Source organism: Dasypus novemcinctus, chromosome 30, assembly GCF_030445035.2.
Source record: "Dasypus novemcinctus isolate mDasNov1 chromosome 30, mDasNov1.1.hap2, whole genome shotgun sequence".
Classification (NCBI taxonomy): Eukaryota; Metazoa; Chordata; class Mammalia; order Cingulata; family Dasypodidae; genus Dasypus; species Dasypus novemcinctus.
The window spans coordinates 37906830-37931309 of record NC_080702.1 but is presented as its reverse complement, the minus strand read 5'-3'; the positions used below and the strand labels follow the sequence as shown (position 1 = coordinate 37931309).

General features: G+C 37.1%; 1 pseudogene; it reads left to right on the top strand.

The window, feature by feature from the left end:
- Window positions 1-16908: 16908 nt before the first annotated feature.
- On the top strand, window positions 16909-17877 carry LOC139437893 (olfactory receptor 7A10-like; annotated as a pseudogene).
- The last annotated feature ends 6603 nt before the right edge of the window (window positions 17878-24480 follow it).

The following is a 24480-nucleotide window of genomic DNA, read 5'->3' as shown; positions in this document are numbered from 1 at the left end:
ATTTAAAATTTTGTATTTTTAAAAAAGCTGTAGATTTCATACATTATAAATAAAAAATGTAGGCCATTATATATTTTTCATAATCTACAAAATTGTGCTGTATAGAGTGCAAACTATAATATAAACTACAGTCCATGCTTAGTAGCAATGCTTCAATTTGTGTTCATGAATTTCAGCAAATTTACCATAGGAAAGCATGTTGTTGTTAATGTGGGAAAGTGTGGGAGGGGGAAGTGGTGGGCTTATGGAAATACCTATAATTTTGTCATTTTTTTCTTAATATTATAGAAGTTTTGCATTACATAAATTTGACATAAAATTATATTGGATTCCGAGATACCCTTTCCTCTCCCTTCTAACATTCTCCCCTATTAATATAATCTTTCATTATTGTGGTACATCTGTTAAAACTGATGAACAAGTATTGAAGGATTGCTATTTATCATTGTCTAGAGTTTACATTACACTTTGCACCATGCATTTTTATATTTTTTTCTTTATCTAATTAATTATTTTTAAAGATACTTAGATTGCATAAATGGGAATCCCCTATATTTTTATATAACATTTGTATAATCTATTGCTTCTTTAAATACAAAAGTTAAAAAAAATAATGATTGTGAAAAGGCAGCCAACCCAATGGGAGAAATTATTTAAAAACACATATACAATGATTGTGGGTTTTTTTGCTACATAAAGACATCACACAACTAGATGATAAAAGGACAAGCAGTGCTATTTAAAAATGGGCAAAAGACTTAAGTGGACATTTTTCCAAAATGGAAAAACAAATGGTGAAATAACACATGTAAAGAAAAATTTTTTTCTTCATTTTCTTTTAAATGTTTCATTAAAAAAATATGAGGTCCCCATATACCCCCACACCATCCATCCCACACCTCCCACATCAACAATTTCTTCCATCATTGTGGCACATCCACTGCACCTGGTGGATACATTCTGGAGTACCACTGCAGCACATGGACAGTGGTCCACATTGTAGTCCACACTCTTCCCCAGTTCACACAGTGGGACATGGCAGGACACACAACATCCAGCATCCATCCCTACAGCACCACCTAGGACAACTCGAAATCCTAAAAATGCCCCCACACCATATATCTTCTTCTGTTTCCTTATAATCAGCAGGCATTTTGACCACTCTCTCCATATAACTAGTACAATTTCTTCCCTTACTAATCACAATAGTTCCCCAGCAGAACACCAGTAAGGCCACTCTAATCCATACTCTATTCCTCCATCCTGTTGGCCCTGGGACAGCCATGGCCAGTCGCCCTCTACATCAAGAGAGGGCTTAGATTCCACATGGATGAAGGTTGCAATTCTCCTGCTTGCAGCTGTACACACTCGGCATCCGGGTGTGGTGGCTAATCCTCTACCCCTCCTTGTCAGCTGGCCAGAGTAAGTCCAAGGAATGAGAGGGGAGGAGCCACAAGTCTACTGAGGCCCAGGGCCTGGCCGTGACATGGACAGTTCAGAGATACAGGTCTCCTGAGTATACACTATCCGAAAAGTCAACCACAGTTCTGGTAAAGGTAACAGAAGAGGCATGTGTAGAAAGGTCATATCTGAGTCTGACTTGATCACACTCAGGGAAACAAATATCAAAGTAGGGCCAACTGACATGGTCTTGAACTCCAGAGCCATCTGCCATGACCATAGAACCTGTGGTTCTCTGCAGCCCTCAGGAGAACCAGCAGTTGGGTTTCTATCTACCTTGACTGTCTCTGGTACTCTGCTGAGGTGTGCACAAGCATCACCCCTCTGATGACCTCCCAACTCCTTTTTGGAGACTTATAGCCATATTAACTCATTTGTCTTTACCATTTCCTAATTTTATCAAAGGTCAAAAAGCAATTTTTAACACGTGATATTACATGTAGGCTGAGATATTCTTCCAGTCTGTGTTGACCTCTTTATTCAAGGTCTTTTTCTAGTTACATCATCAGGTGGTGTTTGGTAGTAATCCCTCAGCACCAAGGAGGGTCATCCCTGGGAGTCATGTCCCATCCACAATGGGGGTAAGGCAATACATCTCCTTGCTGAGTTTGGCTTAGAGAGTGGCCACTTTTGAGCAACATAGAGGCTCTCAGGAGGTAACTCTTAGGCACCCCACAGCTCCAAGCCTAGTTCATATTTTGGACAGACAGGCTCATAATTGGAGCCATCAGTATCAAGGGCTCATCATTGGACCATCCATCTTTGTTGGTTTTTGCCCTTGCACTTGAGGGATTGTTGCTTTTCCATTGGGGAATGTGATAGAGCTCCCCTAGCTAGGAGCTCAGTATTTTCTCATCTGTAGTTTCCAATTGAATCCACTATGAAAATACCCAAACCTTTTTATGTACCCTGTATACATGCCTTGGGGAACTCCCTCCCAACCATGTGCCCACTACCAGTATCACTCCACATAAGTGCTCTTTCCCTGATATAGTTGAACCTCTCTGTAGTCCAAAACTTCTTCAAAAAGGTAGCCCAATATATTGCCAGGTTCTGTTAAGAGTAAACTGGAATATAGTGATGGGTTTAAAGGTTAGATATAGAATACATAGTAATTTAGAAAAATTAAATAAAGGAAAAATAAATTGGGATATCAAAAAAATGAAAAAAATGAAGAAGCTTTGTTTTTGACATTTTGCCTTTCATCACTGCTGTCAGTGTTGCCCCGTATGTACAGTGGCACAGCAATTTCTTCCATTTCTATCTCAATGTCTACCTCCTTTCTTTTTATTTCTAGTTATTAAATTTGTCCTCACATAAGTTTTCTTTTAAAGATTTATTTATTTCTCTCCCCTTCCCTCCCCACCCTGGTTGTCTGTTTTCTGTGTCTATTTGCTGAATCTTCTTTGTCCACTTCTGTTGTTGTCAGTGGCACAGGAATCTGTGTCTCTTTTTGTTGTGTCATCTTGCTGTGTCAGCTCTCCATGTGGGTGGCGCCATTCCTGGACTGGCTGCACTTTCTTTCCTGCTGGGTGGCTCTTCTTATGGGGCGTACTCCTTGACCGTGGGGCTCCCCTATGCAGGGGACACCCCTGCATGGCACGGCACTCTTTGTACGCATCAGCACTGTGCATGGGCCAGCTCCACACAGGTCAAGGAGGCCTGGGGTTTGTACTGCGGACTTCCCATGTGGTAGATCGACGTCCGAACCACTGGGCCAAGTCTGCCGCCCTTCCTCACATAAGTTTTTGATCACAGTAATTCACATATACAATATATGGTACTCCCACCTATTCAACATGAAACACTTTGTCCCTTCCCAATGATCTTTTTACATGTTCAGATTATATTTGCTGCAGCTGATGTATAGATATTGAAACAATAGCTTTCAAATATCTTTCCATTTGACTTTACATTATGGTTTATATTTTAGAGTATACAAGTTTCTAAATTTTTAGGTATGTTTTACCTTATGGTTTACATTTTAGCCTATAGACGTTTACACATTTTTGGTCTAATTTAACATGTCCCATATCCATCATTGCTTGATCTTGTGGAACACCTCCATTGTCCCACAGTTACCCTAATTCCATGTATTCAACACCTCTTTCACCCTCCCCTCAAGGCCTACCATGATAATCAATCTTCATTACTTGAAGGACCATATTCAGAGATACTTTAAAAAATGTTGAGGACTTGAAATACTTGACTGCCATAACCCATTGTGAGCCCCCAATTCTCTCAAGAGATACAATTTTAATATCACTAGCTATTAGGGAAATTCAAAGCAAAAGATGCCAAGACACCAACAAAGAATTACAATCCACACCAAGAAACAGGAAGCTATGGCCCAGTTAAAGAAACAAGGTAAGCCTCCAGATGACATAAAAGAGTTGAGAAAACTAATCATAAATGTTCAAACAAATCTCCTTAATAAATTCAGTGAGATGGCCAAAGAGATTAAAGATATTAAGAAGATACTGAATGAGCAAAAAGAAGGATTTGAAAGCATACATAGAAAAATAGCAGATCTTATGGGAATGAAAGGTACAATAAATGAAATTTTAAAACATTGGAATCATATAATAGCAGATATGAGGAGGAAGAAGAAAGGATTTGTGAAACTGAAGAAATGGCCTCTAAAAGTGAACATAGAAAATAACATATGAAGAAAAGAATGGAAAAAATTGAACAAGATCTCAGGGAACTAAATGACAGCAAAAAGAATTGAAACATACATGTCATGGGTGCCCCAGAAGGAGAAGAGAAGAGAAAAGGGGAAGAAGGAATATTTGAAGAGATAATGGTGGGAAATTTCCCAACACTTAGGTATAACATAGATATCCAAGTGCAAGAAGCCCAACATACTGCTATCTGAAAAAATCAAATAGACCAACTCTGAGACACATACTCATCAGAATGTCAAATGCAAGAGGCAAAGAGAGAATTCTGAAAACAGCAAGAGAAAAGCAATGCATAATATATAAAAGATACCCAATAAGATTAAGTGCTGGTTTCTCACCAGAAATCATGGAGGCAAGAATACAGTAGTCTGATATATTTAAGATACTATAGGAGAAAAACTTTCAGCCAAGAATCTTATATCCAACAAAGCTGTCTTTCAAAAAGGAGGGCAAGATTAGAATATTAACAGATAAACAGAATTTGAGAGAATTTCTAAGCAAGGGGCCAGATTTTCAAGAAATACTGAATGGTGTGCTAGAGCCTGAACAGAAAAGGCAGGAGAGAAGGTCCTGGAAGAGAGTCTAGAAAAGTGTCAAAAGAATGGCGAAAATAAAACATGATAGATTAAACTCAAATAGCCAAGAATAATCTTAATCAGCGATGTAAAAAACTTGTATTCAGAAAACTACAACTCAATTTTAAAATAAATCAAAAAAGGAGAATGCTGGATGTTGTGTGTTCTGTTGTGGTCCACTGGATGGACTGGGGGAGAGTTTGGACTACAATGTGGACCTTTGTCCTTGTGATGCAGCATTTCTCTAGAATGTATTTGCCGGGTGCAGTGGATGTGCCACAATGATGGAAGAGATTGCTGATGTGGGAGGAGTGATGTGGATGGGTTAGGGGATAAATGGGGACCTCATATTTTTTGACTGAAGTATTTAAAAGAAAATAAGAAAGAAAAAGGCCTAAATAATTGGAGAAAATGCCATGTTCATGGATTGGAAGACTAAATATCATTAAGATGTCAATTCTACTCAAATTGATATGCAGATTCAATGAAATACTGATAAAAACTCCATCAGCATTAAAGAAAAATTGAAAACATGATAATCAAATTTATTTGGAAGGATAAGGGGACCTGAATAGCCAAAAATATCATAAAAATGCAAAGCAAACCCTCATCTCCAGACTAATTGGCTTTAATGTAAAAATATGGAAATGTATGTTGAAACATAACGATGTTGAAACATAACGAGTAACAGCTAATTTAAAATGTGGATGTGGCTGAAAATGGTAACTTAGGGCTGTAAAATGCAATTGACAGAATGCTAGAGAATAATCTAGGAACTGAATATCACAGTAAACCAAGAGGTGGATGAGAATTCTGGTTGATGGTACAGATGCAATAGTGTCCTTTGTGAGCTAGAGTACAAATACATCACTATTCTATGGTGTTGGTAATGTGGAAAAGCATGGGAAAATTGAGCTGGAGTGACTTGTGGACTGTGGTTACTAGTAAAAATATAATATTCTTCCATCTATGTGAAAGATGTATTGATAATGAGGCAGTATGGAGAATGTGAGCCATATTTACACTATTGAATATGGTAACAATCAGATCATATTATCTTATCTCTAGCAAATGTTCCACCATAGTATGGTATGTTGATGGAGGGGTGTTGTTTGGGAATTCTGCACATGTGCATGATTGTTTTATAAGTTTACAACTTCTGTCATAAAAAATATTTTTAAAAATATTAGTAGGGTTTGTTGGGGGAAAAATTTTCCAAATGTAAGATAAGGCTTATAATTAGTAGTAAAATTTTGACAATATTCTTTCATAATTTGTAACAAATGTCTCACAACCACTCAAGGTTTTGGTGGAGGGTTGATATATGGGGCCCCTATATAATGATTTGCATGTTTGCTTTATAAGTTCATAATTTTTACTATATACTTATTTAATTATGTATGTTCTTATATAAATGATATAAAACTAATAATAATAAGGTTGGTTGGGGAAAAAAATTTTTAGACTGGACATCAGTCTAAAAATAAATTCTAAGACTGATGTCCAGCAGGCAAGATGACCCACCCTATTATCCATCACATACATGGACTTATTCAATATCCAGTTGATGATCATGGTGGAAATGATATTTGTCATAGCTCAGATTCCTGATTGTCCGCATTTATATATCGCTTTGCAGGTCAAGAAGCTTTCCTGTCCTAACAGACCTCATATAAGCTTATAAACATGTTTCAGTTAAGTTACTGGCTCCAAAATGGCAGAGTCTTGGGACTTTGCTTATTTTTGTAGCTCTCTTCTAGCTGTCATCTACTTTCTCTTTGGCATTTCTTCATGTGCAGAAATGATCAAAGGATAAAATGGAATATCACTGGTCTGAATATTACAAAATGATATGGAACCTATTTTATCCTTATGCAGCTCAGTTAGTAGTGGGTCATTTGGAAAAAAAAAAAACAACTAAAATATATCAGAACAGTGTACCTAGTTTATCTAGCCAGGTTTGTCAATCAAATGCAATTAACAGATAGATGGATAAAATGAAATGCTAAAAATCTTAGGGATTTATTTATCCATTCCACACAGGACTAAAATTATAGAGTCCAGGGTTGTGATGGTAGCTTAATGACATTAGTAAGAAATCTATCTTCTTTTAGTTTACTGAATATGTGCTTTTTAACCTCATAGCCACAGTCTAGCTGCTGTACTTGCAGAAACTTAATTCACATTCTAGGAAAAAAGACTTGGAAGAGATTAAGTGATGTCATAAAAAGAGAAGCGCTGAATGGGTCTCCTTCAAAATTCCCTTTACTGAAGTATAACGTATGAGGAAAAGTGCCATAAGCTCAAAGAATATTTAAAATAATAAAAATAACGAACTTAGTCAATGTAATCAGAACCCACCAAAAAACAAAATATGGCCAGCCAATGAGGATCTCTGCCCAGTTACTGTTATCCATTCCACCCTTAGGCAAACCAAGTTTCAGAATATTAAGACCAGATGTTTTATTTGTGTTTCTGATATTTATAGAAATGGAATCATAAATTGTATATTCTTATTTGTATGGATGATTTATGTAACATTATATTTGTAATTCTGTTTTAAAATAAGACCATACATGTTTTTAAATAGTTACTATAAATGACTGCAGAATACATCTCTGTGGCCAAATATGTAGCATATGGAAGGATAACAGAATAGTGCGCCTCCAACAATGCCCATGAAAAAAGATTCTCAGATTCACTAACAATCAATGGAAGGGCAACGATAATAACCAGGGAAACTAATTTCCCAATAGGAAATTTGACAGATAAATTACAAATGCCCAGAGGTGGAGAGAATATGTTAAAATATAAAACTGAATTACCAAAGGAAGATGACTTGTTGAATAAGGGTATTTACCCTTTTGTTTGGTTTGTTTTCAGGCTGCATTCACCAGAGACTGAAAATTCCTTCTTTTGGAAGTATCTATCTAGAAGTTTAAATTCAAAATCTCTCCAGAGTACCTTGAGGTTTAACTATTACTGTCACATTCCACTGGGCTGAAAACAACATTATGCCTTAGGAAATGTCCACACTTTAGACAGGCTCAATTGAACCTTGCCTCTGCCTCTTCACCTCCACTGTGATATTGATCTAATTACCAAATTTCTGTCTTTCCTTTTTCATCTGTAACAAAGGAAAAATGATACAAATTTCATCAGAGTTACAAAAATTAAATCCGATAATCGGTATTAAAAAATTAAACATTGCTAACAATAGGAAGTGTGGTCATTTTTAGTCATTATTTGAAGTTCTTTTCCAGGTGAAGGACTTTCAGAAACTGAATATATCTGTATTTTTCAGGTCCAGACTCCAATGTTCATTTACCCATTCACCAATAGATCTGTCCCTCCATTCAACAAATACTATTTCAACATGAAATCTGTATTAAGATCTTTTTAAATTTATTTTCACTTGAACAACAGGAATTTATTTTCTCATGGTTTTGAGGCTATGGAAAGTCCAAAATCAAGGTGTTATCCAGACAGTGCTTTCTCTCACAAGGCTGGGGCTCTCAGACTCACTATCAAGAATCCTTGATTCTTAGCTATTCTGGCACATCAAAATACACATGGAGCCTCTCCTCACTTCTCAGGATTCCTTTGATGTACAGCACTGGCTGCTTTCCCTGTGCTTTTATCGCTGTGCCATTCCTTGTAAGAACTTCAGTAATGGAGTAATTATCCATCATGATTCTAACTAAATTACAGTGGGTTCACAACCACAGGAATAGATTAAGTTTACGTACTTGTTTTTTTTTTTGGAGGTATATAGCACCAAACCAACACAGAGGAAAATGTAAAATCAAAGAAGTATCTTACCCTGTAATATTTCATTTTAATTAGAAATAGCAAAAAGAACTCATGAATTTTCCTTTTCTAAAATAATATTTCCTAGCTAGATCCACTGAAAAAGCCTAAATATTATGACAACCCATTAACAATAAGCAAACTTAGTGCCAGAGACTGTAGTCTCTAAATAATGTCTCTTACTAAAAGGAAACAAGGATCCTTGGGGAAATGACTGGTTCCAGGTATTAGGTCGGGAAATGTGGAGAATTAACATGAAGCACCATTTTCCAGTTAGCAAGGCCTCCATGCCAATTGTGGTTTATTGAAAAGGACTTGGGGGCTAAATGATGAAGTAATGGATACAAATAATGATGAACAAAAGCTTCTAAAACTCTGATAAGAAAGGGTGATAGGGTTTATTAATATCGATGACAAGATGACACTCCACTGACGCACTGACGCACTAATCACTCTTGGCATCACCAAAGGATGGGCAAGGTAGCTGCTAAGGCTAGTGTGAGGGAAGACAAGACATGATATGGGTGCATTTTCAGGACTTGGAGCTACCTCTTTCTCTACATCAATGCAAAAATTTTTTCCCATTACTAATCACAATCGTTCCATAGTAGAATATCAGTAAGTCCACTCTAATCCATACACTATTCCTCCATCCTGTGGACACAAGGATGATTATATCCACTCCATTATGAATCTCCAAAAAAGAGTTGGGATGTCAACAGAGGGGTCATGCTTATGCACACCTCAGCAGGGTATCAGATACAGCCAAAGTAGATACAACCCAGGTGCTGGTTCTGCTGAAGGGAACAGAGACCCACAGATTCTATGGTCATGGCAGGTGGCTCTGGAGTTCAGTGCCATGTCAATTGGCCCTACTTTGGAGTTTGTGTTCCTGAATGTGATGGAGTTGGACTCAGGTGGGACCTTTCTACACATGTCTCTTCTGTCACTTTACTGGACCTGCGGTTGGTGCTAGGGTTGGTGTATATTCAGCATACCTGAAAATCTGAACTGTCCATGTGACAACTGGGCCCTGAACCTCATCAGACTTGTAACTCCTACCCTCTGTATTATTGGACTTACCCCGGCCAGCTAACAGGGAGTTGAAGAAGGGCATAATTTTAAGTTTTTATTAGGGTGGAAAAGAAGATTTAAGAGAGTGGCTATAGCAGTTTGATATGGTTATTAATTCCAAAAATAGATATTGGATTATGTTTGTAGTCTGATCTGTACCTGTGCATGATTGAGGTATGATTAGGTGGTGAGTCCCCACCCTTGGTGGGTTGGGACTTACAGAAAATATCTACGGCATGAATAGAGTTGATGGTTTTTTATGTTGGAGTTTGATGCTGAACTCTTAAGCTGGAGCCCTGGGAAGTAAGCTCACAGATGAATGAGAAGCTAGACCCAGGAAGAAACAAGCCCTGGGAAGAAACAGACCTTGAACCCAGGGAGAAAGAAGACCCTGGAAGGGAGGAATCCTGGAAGCCTGAATCCTCATAGACATCAGCAGTCTTCTTGCTCCAACACATGGAAATAGAGTTTGGTGAGGGCAGTAACTTATGTCTTATGGCCTGGTGTCTGTAAGCTCCTACCCCAAATAAATACACTTTATAAAAACTAACCCATTTCTGATATTGTGCATTGGCACCCCTTTGGCTGACTAATACAACAACCAACCTTCTGCAACTTGTGCACCTGTTTGGACCATGATTTGCACAATAATTTTGTATAAAGACTTCTTGAGACAAGGGAAATTGAACACACTCTGGATGTTAAATGATTTTTTTAGGTCTGAAAATGATATGATTACTCTAAATAATAGTCCTTTTCAGTAGGAAATACATACTGAAAAATTTATGTGCTAAGTTTTAAGATGTCTTGAATTTGCTTCAACATACTCCCACAGAAAATAAATAAGAACAACAAAGAGGGGATGTATAGTTGAGTCCAGGAGGGTGGAATATTGACAACCATTGAAATTGTGAGGTTCATATTACTGTTTTCTCTACTGTTGTGTATGAATGAAAATAATCATAATAAACGCTTTGAGAATTAAAAAAAATGAGTCAGCTGTGTCACAAGAAAGGATAAAGTTAAAAGGGAAAATTTGAAAAAAGGTATTCCATGAAATATATTTAATAAATATGGTAGTTACAAAGATGAATGATTTATAGTATTGAAATACAAAAATACATACTGGGATGAGAAGAAAAATTCAGTAAAGTAAATGTGACTCAAGGAAAGTGACCCAGATGAAAACTGGGAAATCGTTGAGTAGATTTCATTCTCATAACCTCAGAATGTATCTTTTTAATGAGCACCCAGGGCAACATTTCCAAAATAGGAGTACATCCCATACTTTCAGAGTATAAATATAAAATACGTATGAAGTAATTTAATTACATATATTTGAATGCTGTTACAAGGGGATAACTTAGGTTATATATGTGCTAGTAGAATAAAAATTTTAAAAAAACTATAGGACTGTACAACTCCACAATTGAACCCTAATGTAAAGAATGGACTGTAGGTAATATTCTTATTATAATTGATCAGTTGTAACAAATGTACCACAGTAATGCAGGTGTTAATAACAGAGCAGGTATATGGGAAATTATTATTTTCTATATGATTTTCTGTAAAAAAAAATCTATAACTTCTTGAATTAAAAAAAACTGAAAAGACAACCTACATGGAAATCATATAACTGATAAGTGTTAAATATACAAAATAAATACAGAATTTGTATCACTCACCCACAAAATACATACAATATAATTTAAAAATGGGCAATGGATTTGAAAAAAATATTTCTCCAAACAAGATAGAAAAATGGCCAATAAGCACATGAAAAGATGCTCAACAACTGTAGTCATTATAGATGAAGTACTGATATATACTAGAATGTTGGTGATTCTTCGGCACATTGTGCTAAGTGAAGGAAGCCCGACACTGAGTCAAATATTATATGATTCTATTTAAATGAAATAACTAGAATTGATAAATCCATGGAGGTAAAATGCAGATTGGTGATTGCTAAGCTCTAGGAAAAGGGTAGAATGGGTTGTACATTCTTAATGCATCTGGTATGTCCTTTAATGGTGATTAAAATGTTTTGGCACTAGGAAGATGTGGTGGTTGCAACACAATGTGAATATTGTAAATGCCACTGAATGGCTCAATTTAATATGGTTTATTTTATGTTATGTGAATTTCACCTCAATATAATTTTTTTGAAAATGAAATAAGATGTTCCCCAATGGATAAACCTTGAAGATATCATGCTGAGTGAAATAATACAGATATAAAAGAGAACTGTTGTATGATCCTGCACATGTGAAAAAGAGGAAGCAAATTCCTACAGAAAAATAATAGATTACTATTTACCATGAGATTGAGGCAAGGGGAATGGAAAATGATTTCTCATACATTTCCGATTTTGCATTTGGGTATGATGTTATCTATATGTAATACATGTTGTTATTAGAGTAATATTGTGAAAACTTTTTCACCAGTAAGTTGTGTACTTGCAAGTTTTAAAAATCCAACTTTTGGGTTGTATTCATGTTTCTACAAAACATACACACACACATATATATATTACATGTATTAATTGTGTTACAACCATAATATTCCTAATTGCTTTAAAATAGCAAAGACAACTAAAGAGATGAATCCATGGCTTTACGTCAAGTGACTATATTTATCCACTTCATTAAAGAGGAGAAGAAACATTTTCTGATGGCAACTACTATGTCTGTATCCTCAGCCCATGTCGGTGCTTTGGAAATCAAAGAGACTAGTCAAGATATTTAGGGGATTTGAATCTCTGGACTGACAATGTGATAGCCAGGTCCTGAGCCTCAACAGACTCCAGCACCTACAATCTGATCTATTGGACTTACCACACTCAGCTAAGATGGAGTTGAAGAAGGACAACCACCACACCATGGAGCCTAGAGTGATTACAACTGAAAATGGGAGGATTGCATCCAGCATCTAGGTGGAATCCTAGCCTCCTCTTAACATAGAGGTGCAATGGACACAACCAATCCAATGTCCACATAGAAGAGGTGGCATTGGATTGGGAAAAGTGGACATGGTGGACGATGGGTATGGGGAAAGGCAGGAAGAGATGAGAGGTGGAGGCGTCTTTAGGACATGGAGCTGCCCCGGATGGTGCTTCAGAGGTAATCACCGGACATTGTAAATCCTCACAGGGCCCACTGGATGGAATGGAGGAGAGTATGGGCCATAATGTGAACCATTGTCTATGAGGTGCAGAGGTGCCCAAAGATGTACTTACCAAATCCAATGGATGTGTCATGATGATGGGAACGAGTGTTGTTGGGGGGGGGAGAGGTGGGGTGGGGGGGTGGGGTTGAATGGGACCTCACATATATATTTTTAATGTAATATTATTACAAAGTCAATAAAAAAAATATGAATGGAAAAAAAAAAAAAAGATTGCACCTCCAGTGTTAACTTATGGAGTAAGTTTTAAGTTAATGGATGGGTTAAGTTGCTACCAGGTTAGAAATAAGGAATAGAGGAGAGTTCTTCAGTGAAGAGTTATAAAACCTGGTTTACCCTAATTCATAACCTGGTTTTTGGAGAATAACGAATCAATAAGAAAAACTTTCATTCTGTCCAGATCAGTGTCCCACAGGGAAATGACTATTAAGGGATTGGAGCAACAAGAGGGAACTTTGCCTAATGAACAGATATATGGAAGCTGTAACTATCTCTTCTGCTACCATCCTTTATCTTGTGAACCTTTGAGCAGACAGCACATGGTTGCTTTTTTGGGGTCCTAAGTCTGGTTCAGGAATTGATGCCTGACTCTTTTCTGCTGTGTTGTATGAGGATAGAGCTTCAATCTACTTCACCAACCACACAGGGAGGTATTTGTACTTCCTCAGAAAGACCTTCATACAGATTCTATCTAGGTGAGTCAGGGAGGCCATCAGATCCTGCAGTGAAGATTCAGGTTTGATGGAAGGCAAGAGCTTTTACTTGAGCTCATCTGGGCTGGGAATAAATCTTGCCTATTCCAGAAATGAGAAAAGCTTACATTTGTTTTCCATTTGCTCAGTTGATCAAAGATATTATTATTGTTTTAAAAAGGAAGTGTCCATTTGAGTCAGCAATGCAGGGCTTATTCTGGATGAGTTAGTGATGGGAATGGAAGAACATTTAGAAAAAGGAATTGCAGGGATAAAGCAGTTCCAGAAAAAGCAGAATGCCTGCCCAAGAATCTCTGAAGTTAGTTGGAATTAGGGAAATAGAGTATTAGCAATGCTAGAATGTGCAATGAAGTGAGGCGTTGCATTAGCCATTCACATGAGCTATATTTAAGCAAGTGTCTGAAGTGATGGAAAATATTCAATTGAGTAAGATATTTCCTTGCAACAGCATTTCTCAAGACATATATACACTTACACTGGATTTTCACATAAAAAGGCTATTTTTTATTTCAGAGGTGTCATGGAATATACTGTAACATTTACTTTACAGTTATCCTTTTATAGGTGAAGTTCCCTGTATTTTCATTGGTCATTTACTATCCTCACTGCAAGTTATTCACTCAATTCTTTACTCTGATTTTCTTCTTTATCTTAAAAAATCTAATCAGTGAACTGCGGCTTTTTTTTTTCCAACTTTGTTCTTTGACATTAGTTCTTCTATGTCTTTATAGACATGATTGTGGAAATGTGGGAATGTTTTTCAGTGTAACATATGAAGTTTATCACATTGTTTTTCAAACTTAAAAATTTCTGCTTCCATTAAATTAATAATAGATCGCTATTTTATACTTATTGCCACATGTCTTTCATATCTGTTTTCCATAATTTGTCTTTTAGAATTTTGTGGTAAGATCTACCTTTGAAATTGCATCAACTTATTCCATCATTTGGAAGGCATTTTTTCTTTCCAATGAATCCAGGGTGCCTTTATTATTTTCATAATCTAGATTATGTGATTCCTGAAGGGATCCTGAAGAACAGAAATGGGGTTGTAGATGCAGGGATGCCAAAATGATCACACATTTGGCAGTCAGTTGAAAAATGTGTATTTATCTTATCAGCAGTGATAACTAATTCCTTACCATGAGGATGGAGTGATGCTGAGGTTTGAACATGTACTAAGTGCCTTAGGATGGTGGATTCCATAATGTCTACTATACAGGTGAAAATCTTAAGATTCAAAACCTACCGCCTAATATATGGCACATCTGAGATTCAAAATCAGTGTTATCTGATTCCAGAAACTTTTTATTTAATATCATTATAAAAGACTTCAAATACTTCACCTGAAAAAATCACAACATTTTAAATTTGTTATATATATTCAATTATGGAATATTTGTTTATTTCATTTGTTAAGTTTATACTTGTAGTGTTCAATCTATAAAGTGTCTTGTCATTGTAAAAAGATATCACTATTTTTGTCTTTTGGAGGAATTCATTTTTGTTCTTTGATTAGTCTTTCTGGGCTTCAAGGGGATTTAACTGGACTTGGAATGCCGTCAGAACCAAGGAAGGTTTTCCTCATCACAATCTCTCAGGGAATACTGAGATTATGTATTTTATTTTCCCTCAAGTACTTTTAATTCTTTCCTCTCTCATTATTGAGTAGATTTTTATGTTTTTTTTTAAACAAAGGCAGAAAGTGACCACTACAAAAGTGAGCAACATGCTAACATGTCCAAAGGCTTGTCACCTGGAGTTTCAGAGGACAATTTCTAAATATTTTGGGAATAGAAAATATGATGTTGTCAGCTTGGATTGTATTTAGTTCTGGATTAATCAGTGTAACTGGGTGTTAGAAGAACATGGTGATAATTCAGCCCCAAGGTGCCAAAATGTGCATCCTGTGTGTGTTTGTGTGCATGTGTGTGTTTTATGGGGTATGAGGAGTCCTCAGAAAAGGGTATCTGAGCTCATTTATTCCTAAGAATGTCTCCTACAAAACAGAGTCTACATGTAAGTCTACCTACTATTTTTTGAATGTAATATTTTAAAAAATAAAGGCAAAAAAAATGAAAAAAAAAGGCCAATTAGACTGTTTCCATTCCATTTGATGGGACAGCTTTGCAAGCAGTTCAATGAAGTATGAGATGCACACCGTAAGGTTAAAGGAATTCCTGGTTAATTTTTCAGCAGCAATGAGGCTGCCTTGCTCTTAAAACTTCTTTGAATCATTTCTCTTCCCTTTCCTCTTACTCATTTCCCTGCTACACTAGATTCCTTGTTCACCCAGAAAATCTGAATTGTCCTGTATGTTCTCTCTTCTGCTCATGAAATTCATCTATATATTCATGTCTCCTGCCTTCTCTTCCTTGAGGTGCCTCTTCAATTTTCCCATCATAGATGGGTCTTTCCTGAACACTGAGTGAAATATGGCACGTTCATTTCTTCTGTTTTTAACTGCTTTCTTTTCCTTAAAGCAACTGTATTCAGTTGGTTTATAATATGATTATGTTTATATTTCCATATATTCTTTCTTTTCCTCCAGTGTGTTAATTTTTCCAATTTATTTTCAAAGAAGCTTTAGTCTACAGAAAAGTCACAGAAAAAACATAGGTCATTCCCACCTATGCCCCTCCCCTTCTCACATTTTAACCTCTTAATAACTTCTTACTTGAGTTTGGTACTTTTGTTATAAATGATGAACACATATTGAAACATTGCTACTAAACAGGGTCAATAGTTTATATTATGGTTTACATTTTGCACCATACACTTGGATAGGTTTTGACAAAATATATAATGTACTGTACCTGTCATTGCATGATCATGTGGAACAATTCCACTGCCCTAAAAATGTCCTATGTTCCACATATTCTTTAGTAACCCTCCCTTTGAAACCTATAGTAAGCAGGAAGTTTCAATTTTTGAATGATTGAATTCATAGTTGCATGCATTAATATTGAGGGCTTGACATATTGATCAATTTTCTTTTCCTTACAGCACCTCTAATCAGCTTATTTGTAATATAGTTATGTTTTTGTTTCCATATATTATTTCTCTATCTTCTAAGTGCTGGGCTTTTGAGTTAGAGCACTCTCTGCTCATTGCTTTGGACTATATTTGTCTGTTAGTCACAAGTCAATATTTTTCCACAAATGAAGTAATTTCTAAAAAAATCTGTAGAATTCATGAATGCTTGAGAATGGCTGAGATTTGGGGTTGGAATTCCTAATCAGAGGTAGCACTAGAAAAATGCTACAGAGATGATATCCATATAATAATATAGGGATTAAAATTTTCACAAAAAGGGACAATTGCAGCATTTCTATTTGTATAATGTTGCTTCTTTCTATGAGAAATAGCCAAGTTCATTTTATAATTCCTGTTAGTTGCATCCACCATATGGGACCTGGAAATGAAACACAAATTTCAGAATTTATTCTCCTGGGATTTACAGAGGATCCAGAAGTGCAGCCCCTCCTCTTTGGGCTGTTCCTGTCCATGTACCTGGTCACCTGCACTGGGAATCTGCTCATCATCCTGGCCATCATCTCAGACTCTCACCTCCACATGCCCATGTACTTCTTCCTCTCCAACCTGTCCCTTTGTGACATTGGATTATCCTCCACCCCTGTCCCAAAAATGCTGGTGAACATCCAAGCTCAGAGCAGAGTCATAACCTATGATGGCTGCCTCACTCAGATGTACTTTTTCATGACCTTTGCAGGGTTGGATGACTTCCTCCTGGTTGTAATGGCCTATGACCGCTTTGTGGTCATCTGTCACCTCCTTCATTACATGGTCATCATGAACCCCTAGTTCTGTGTACTGCTGGTTCTAGGTTCCTGGGCCATGAGGGTTATGCAATCCTGTTTAAAGGGGTTAATGGTGTTAAAACTGTCCTTTTGTTCACATGAAGAAATCCCACACTTTTTCTGTGAATTTCGTCAGATGCTCCAACTTGCCTGTTCTGACACTTTTTTCAATTACTTGGCAATGTATTTAATAGCCGGAGTGATGGGTGGGGTTCCCCTAGCTGTGATAATTTTCTCCTACTCTAAGATTGTTTCATCTGTACGTGCAATCTCATCAGCTCATGGGAAGTATAAAGCACTTTCCACCTGTGCATCTCACCTCTCAGTAGTCTTCTTATTTTATTGTACAACCATAGGAGTGTACCTCAGTCCTGCTGCTTCAGACAAAACACATTCAGGTGCACCAGCTGCGGTTATGTACACTGTGGTCACACCCATGCTGAACCCCTTCATCTACAGTCTGAGGAATAAAGACATAAAGGGGGCTCTGAAAAAAAAAAAGGAGGAAAGGCTTGAAGTGTCATTTGTCTTACAGCAGCTGAAAGATTGGTTTTAGCAGCTCTCTAACCCTCAGAGCAATACATTTCATTTCTTTGTTTAGAAAGTGCATGTGGACCTGCCTAGTGTCAAGATAACCTGAAATATGATGAGGTAACATTTTAAATCATATATTGTGTTACTTTAGAAATATTTTGTTTTTGATAATGAAAGTGTTCTCCTTGAAGTATGCAAGCTTCATGTACATATATAATGAGTTTTTCAATGGTGTAGAAGAATGAGTTTCATTTTCTGAATTATTTTATTGGATCCTCTTCCTGTTCCTGCTTGAAATCTTCCATTGTCTCATATGACTATGACTCCTTATTTCCTCTGATTAGATTATCTGCCCTTGTTCAAAACTGTCATAAAATTTAAAGAGGTGACAAGTTGCAACCTATGTTTTTCCTCTATCAGGCAGTACTTTATCACTTGTATGTTCATATCTCTATTTTATATTATTTTCTGAAAAAAAATCAAATTTCTTGATAACTCTTAATAAAATATACAATCCATCCAGAGTGTGCAATTAATGGTATTTAGTATAATCACATAGTTCTACATTTATCAATTTCTAATGTATATTCTTAATTAAATATAACTACACACAGGAGGTTGAAATTCTGGCTATCATACCTCTTTCAATGGAGTGTTCTGATTTACATAAGGAAAGTTGTTACTGCACAAGCCTCCATGTCATTATAAACACTCATGTCTACCTATCTGGTGAAATGGATTGTAGTGCTTTTTTTAGAAACCAATTTTATTAAGCAGTAATCTCATAGCATACAATACATACAAAGTGTACATTCAATTGCTTTTGGTATAAACAAAGAGTTGTGCATTTATCACTGCAATCAATTTTATTTTTAAAATTTAATTTATTTTATTTTTTTGAAAATAATAATATCATACAAATGTCACATAAAATATAGGGGATTCCCAAATGCCCAAACGCTCCCCACACTGCCCACATTTTCCTGCATTGACAATATCCTTCATTACTGAGGTACATTGATAAGTGAAGAAAACTTTTGGGAGCATTGCCATTAAGTGTAGTAAAATTCACATTTTAATATACACCCTCACCCACCCAACTCTCTAGGTTATGTCAAGAATTATGATAACTTTTGTCTGTTGTTGCTAAGTCATTCAGCAAATTTCCAAGTCACAAAAATGCTCCTGTAGTACACATGTATTTCCCTTGCTCTGCCATCAGAACCTACAGTAGCCACTGCCTCCACATCAATGATACACTTTCTTCTATTGTTTGAATCATAAGTCTACAGTAGAATATCAGTAAGTCTACTTTAGTCCATAGTCAATTCACCAAACTTGAGAATTCTGGGATCATGCTGTCGACTCCACCAGTACTTGAGAGGGGGATGTCATCTCACAGGACCAATGGTTGGGACACTCTTCCTTGCAGTTGTTGACTTTCTTGGTACCTTGGTATGGTAGTTGTCTAACATCACCTACATGTTAGTTGTCCTGGGTGAGACCAATGAAGTGAAGTGTAGGTATTGTAAATCCATTGAAATTCAAGGCCTAGCTGGCACATATAGAGTCCAAAGATTTAAGTCTCTTGGATGTACATTTACCAACTCTAATACTAATAATAGGCTTGAATAGAAGGACAGAAGGGCCCTGTGTAGGGAAACCAAAACTGAGTCCAACTCTGTCACTCTGGGGAGCATAAATTCCAAAGTAAGACACACTGACAAGGCACAAAACTCCTGAGCTACTTGCCCTGACTAGTTTCTGGATGTCTCCGGAGCACTCAGGAGCCCCACTATTTGGGCTAGTATTTACTTTGTCAGTGAAAGAGATCCTGCTGAGATGTTCATAAGTGTGGACTCTCAAAATCTCTCCCAATTCACTTTGAAGTCTCAGCCATATAAACTCATTCATCTTTATATTTTCTCCCTTTTGATTAAGGTCTTTTAATAGTTATATTGCTAGTTGGTGCTTGGCAGTAATCCCTCATTGCCAGGAAGGATCATATCAGGGAAACATGTTCCACAATTGGGGAAGGTAAAGAATTTATATGCTGAATTTAGTTTAGAGAATGGACACATTTGAGCAACAAGGAGGCTCCCAGGAGGCGATTCTTAGGCACACTATAATACTGGGCTAAGATTCAATTTCATGAGAACAGGTTCATATGCAGTCATCAAAACCAAGGGCCCATTAACGGACCATCTTCCTTCAATAGTCAGTGAGCATGTACCTGGAGTATTCTTGCTGATCTATTAGATAATGGGCCAGAACCCTCTAGGATGGGGATTTGATATTCCTTCAGTTATTGTATGAATGTACACCCACCATGAAAATGGCCCATGAACATTTGAACACATTTATATGCCTTATGTATATGCTCAGGTGTGCATCCTTCCATGTATCCCCCATCCCTGACAATTCACACTGATGGACTCCTCTGCCACAGTTGTAATCCTTCCACAATCAAAAACTTCATCAAAATGAAGCCAATAAAATAACCAAATATAATTAATAAGAAAAAAATAGTAATGATAGTTTAAAAATAAGAAATAAAATACAAAAATATATTTCTTAAAAGATTTATTTATTTATTTATTCCCCCCCCTCCCCCGGTTGTCTGCTCTTGGTGTGTATTTGCTGCGTCTTGTTTCTTTGTCAGCTTCTGTTGTCGTCCTTGGCATGGGAAGTGTGGGCGGCGCCATTCCTGGGCAGGCTGCGCTTTCTTTTGGCGCTGGGTGGCTCTCCTTAATGGGCACTCCTTGCGCATGGGGCTTCGGTAGGCGGGGGACACCCTTGTGTGGCACGGCACTCCTTGCGCGCATCAGCACTGCGCATGGGCCAGCTCACCACGGGTCAAGGAGGCCCAGGGTTTGAACCACAGACCTCCCATGTGGTAGACAGACGCCCTAACCACTGGGCCAAGTCCGTTTCCCCAAAAATAATTTTAAACATTTTGGATAATAAAGATAATTTTAAAATATTATATATTTTTTTACTTTTTCCCTTTCATCACTGTAACAGCTGTTGTCCTATATGTACAATAACATTGTCTTTCATATATTATCCCAGTTGCTTACTTTTTTATCTTTTATTTTTTCATTCTGTCCTCAAAGAAGATTTAGGTTACTGAAAAGTTATGTACCAAATACAGGGGAATCCCATATAAACAATATCCTCCCCTTTTCCCCCTTTCCCTATTAATAACTTTTTATATGTGGCTGATTCATTTGTGACAATTGAAGTATTAATCCTGAAACATAGCTACCAACCATGGTCAATGGTTTACATTATGGTTTAGGTTTTGAACCACACACTTGTATAAATTTTGACGCAGTTCGACATGGCCTGTATCCATCATAGCAGTATCACCTAGAACACTTCCCTCATCCCCAGAATGTCCCCTCTTCCATCTATTCTATTACTCCCTCCCATTTCCTTCAGGACCCATGGCAACAGTCAGGCTTCACTCCTTGTTTGAAAAAATTCATTGTTACTTGCAACAACACTGTGGGCTTGACAGAATGCTTTGCCCTTCCCTATTAGACCCCACCTATGCTCTACAGAGACTCGTGCCCACTATTTGAGAACATAGCAGGCTTTGTCATGATGGAAGCCCACAACCTTGCCCCTCATTTTGTGGGTCTCAAACCACTGACATAATAAACTATGGCAAGATGAACACTCACACATTCCTTAGAAAACTGCCTCAGGTGAGCCCTGTCCTGAGTACCACATGCTTCCTTTGACTTTATGATTAATCATCATTAGTGTTTTATAAATAATACATAAATGTTTAATTATGATTAGTATTTTATAATATTGCCCTTTTGGTTTACTTTATTTTACTTTTTCTTTTGGGGTGTATTAATCAGCCAAAGGTGTGCTGATGCAAAATACCAGAAAAAGGTTAGTTTTTATAACTGGTATTTATTTAGAGTAGGAGCATAGGAGTAGATACCAGGCCATAAAGTATAAGTTATTTCCTTTACCAAAGTCTATTTTCACTTGTTGGAGTAAGATGGCTGCCGAAATCTGTAAAGTTTCATGCTTCCTGGGTTATTTTGGGCTCAGCTCCTCTGTTTTCTCTACATGGGTAGCTGCAAAGTATCAGGTAAACAGCTCCAAAGTATGGACATCTGCAATGGCACTGAACTCCAGACCCATGTACCATGACCACACAACCTGTGGGTCTCTGTAGTCCTCAGAAGAACCAATAGCTGGACTAGTACCTATTTTGGCTGTCTCTAGGACCCTGCTGAGGCATGCATAAGTGTGATCCCTTTGATGACCTCTCAACTCTTTCTTGGAGACTCAAAGCCATATAAACTCATTTGTCCTTTCCATTTCCCCCTTTTATTCAAGGTCAAAAAGCAGTTTTTAACACCTGATACTACATGTAGGCTGAGACATTCTGAAGGTCTGAGTTGAACCTTTTATTCAAGGTCTTTTACTAATTACATCATCAGGTAGGGCTTGGTAGTAATCTCTCAGTTCCAGGGAGACTCATCCCCAGGAGTCATGCCTCATTCTAGGGAGAAGGTAATCCATTTACATGCTGAGTTTGACTTAGATAGTGTCTACATTTGCAAAAAATGGAGGCTCTCAGGAGGTAACTCTTAGGCATGCTGCAGCTCTAGGCCTAGTTCATATTTCAGGCACACAGGCTCATAAGCATAGTCATCAGTATCAAGCACTCATTGTCAGACCATCCATCTTTATTGGTCTTTGCCATTGCACTTGGGGATTGTTGCTGTTCCATTGGGAAATATGATAGAGCTCCCCTAGCTAGGAACTCAGCACTCCCTCAGTTTTCATTTTTAACTGTAACTACTATGAGGGTATCCAAACATTTTTATGTACCCTGTATACATGCTCTGGAGAACTCCCTGCCAACCATGTGACCCCTCTCAATAACACCCCACACCAGTGTTCTTCTCCTGTGATAGTTGAACCTCTCTGTGGTTCAAAACTTCTTAAAAAATGAAGCCTAATATATGTCCAGGTTCCATGAATAGAAAAATGGAATATAGTGATGTGTTTAAACATTAGATATAGAAAACATACTAATTTATAAAAGTTCAATAAAGGAAAAATAAATTGGGGTATCAAAAAATGAAAAAAAAGAAAAAGCTTCACTTTTGATGTTTTTTTCTTTCATGATGGCAATAAGTGTTGCCCTGTATGTAAAATGGCAAGGCAATTTCTTCTATTTCTTCCTCAGCATCTACATTCTTTCTTTTCTTTCTTTTTTCTAATTATTAAGATTGTCTTCACAAAAGTTTGAGATCACAGTAATTCATATATACAATATAAGGTACTCCCACATATCCAACATGAAACACTTTGTCCCTTCCCTAGCAATGATCTTTTTACATGTTCATATTATATTTGTTGCAGCTCATGAACAGATATTGAAATAATATCTTTCAAACATGGTTCCACTTTGGTTTACATTATGGTTTATAGTTTAGACTATAGAATTTTCTAAGATTTTATTTACCTTATGTTTTACATTATGATTTAATTTTTAGCCTGTAGAGTTTTATACATTTTTGGTGTAATTTAACATGTCCTATATCCATTATTGCATGATCTTGTGGAATACTTCTATTGCCCCACAGTCACACTGATTCCATCTATTCAATACTTCTTTCCCCCTCCCCTCAGGGCCCACAGTGACAGTCAATCTCCATTACTTGAAGAACCATATTCAGAGATACTTGCAACAATGTTGAGGGCTTGACATGCTTGACTCTCCTAACCCATTGGGAGGCTCCATTCCTCTTGAGAGATACATTTCCCTCTATTTTTTTTTTATTGACTTTGTAATAATATTACATCAAAAATATATATGTGAGGTCCCATTCAACCCCACTCCCCCACCCCCCCCCCTCCCCCCCCAACAACACTCGTTCCCATCATCATGACACATCCATTGGATTTGGTAAGTACCCTCTATTTGAGAACATCAGTCCTCCCCAAGATGTGGGTATACCTCCATTTTCATTTTATGGGTCTCCATCCAATGATATAACCCACTATAACAAAATGAGCAATTACACACTCCTTAGAAGTATGCCTTGTGTCAGATGCTCCCCCTTAAGCATCTTAAGCATGTAATCTTCCTTATTATATTTTCGAAACAGTTTTCTCAACATTATGGTTTCAAACATATACCTGATAATATCCTATGTCCAAGTATTCCACTCAATTTCCCCCCAATTTTTTGGGCCATCTGATGCATCTCCCTTCCCTCGCCCCCCTGAAGCCTGCAAAACCCCACCCAAAGCTATCCCCAAGACCAATTTTCTCCCTTCCCTGTAAAAATACTTACCTCAGCTTATCATAGAATTCACATATGTAGGTGTCAGGTCACAACCTTCCTCTACCCTGCAACTTCCTTTAAGCCTATAATCTTTTATCAAGCTCTCGAGACAGCCTGATTTTCTTGTTTCATATCAGAAATTTTGTGTAGTATTTGTCCTTCAATGACTACTTTGCTTCACTCAACATAAGTTCTTCAAGATTCATCCATGTTATCATATATGTTTGTACTGTATTCTTTCTTAGAGCTGGGTAGTATTCCATTGTATGTATATACCACATTTTATTTATCCATTTA